The 1,011-nt window shown below is 62.6% G+C and overlaps 1 protein-coding gene across 1 annotated transcript in view; it reads right to left on the bottom strand.

Moving 5' to 3' along the window:
* Positions 1-95, bottom strand: part of ERC2 (ELKS/RAB6-interacting/CAST family member 2) — an 882,456-nt gene extending 882,361 nt beyond the window's left edge. The window contains exon 1 of the mRNA XM_010851669.1: positions 23-95. The gene's annotated coding sequence lies outside the window, so the exon portion shown is untranslated. The remainder of the gene's footprint in view (positions 1-22) is intronic.
* Between the last annotated feature and the right edge of the window lie 916 nt (positions 96-1,011).

Here is a 1,011-nt window from a genome sequence, read left to right as displayed (position 1 = left end):
GGCCCCGGCGTCGGCGTCTCACCTTTCCGATGCTCGCCCCGGGGCCGTCCCACATGGATTTTTACAACCTCACGTCTCCTTGGCCCCGGGCGGCCGGGAGGAGCCGGAGCCGGCGCCAGAGCCGGAGCCAGAGCGTGCAGGAGCGGGAGGAGGAGAAGGAGGAGCGGGGCGGGGAGGGAGGGAGCCAGCGAAGGAGGAAGGGCGCCGCTCGCAGGGCCGAGGCCGGGCGCCGGGCCGGGCGGGGCCGACGGCCGAGGGGGCGGCACCCGCCGCAGTCCCGAGACGCGCGCTCGCGCGGGCGCAGCCAGACCTGCGCTCCGCCGCGCCCCCAGCCCCGCCGCTCCGCGCGCTCTCTCGCTCGCTCGCTCGCTCTCCGCGGCCCTGACTCACATTCCCAGCATTCCCGAGGAGCCGCTAGGGGGGCCGGGGCAGGGACGCGGGCACCTCCGCGGGGGGCAGCAGAGAGCGCCCGGCCCGGGCGGGGTGCGGGCGCTGGGGGTTTTCAAGCGCCTCTTCCCGGGAGGCCACAGTCTCTGAGCTTCTATCTCCATCTCATGTTCCCGATGCTCCTTGCCGGGTACCCACCTCCAAAAGCTGCCAGGTACTCCGGGGAAATAGGTGGCTCCAGCGACACGGACAGGGATGACACTTGGTGGAGGGGATGCAACTATCTTTCAAGTTAAGCTGTAGAGTGGGAATCGAGGTTTCCTTACCCTGGCACCCTCCCATTAGTTTAATTTTCTTTGGGAGGCTGAAGGGATTTCACAAAGCATATACTTGTTCCTTCAAGGAAAGAAGAGAATGGAAGATGAATGGAGCAAGGAAAAAATACCAACATCATCATCATCATCATAGCTGCCATCATTCACTGAGTGCCTCGTCTGCACCCAGCAAAGTGTGTGCATTATCCTATTTAAGGTAGGACGATGGTGTCAGTTCATTCACATTCATAAACACTTGTAACTACACCTCAGTATAATGTGCATGAGGAGTTGGACAGGGTTTGCATTG

This window comes from Bison bison, unplaced genomic scaffold, assembly GCF_000754665.1.
Source record: "Bison bison bison isolate TAMUID 2011002044 unplaced genomic scaffold, Bison_UMD1.0 scf7180017864304, whole genome shotgun sequence".
Taxonomy (NCBI): domain Eukaryota; kingdom Metazoa; phylum Chordata; class Mammalia; order Artiodactyla; family Bovidae; genus Bison; species Bison bison.
The sequence above is the reverse complement of the archived record's forward strand: the minus strand, read 5'-3'. Positions and strand labels throughout refer to the sequence as shown.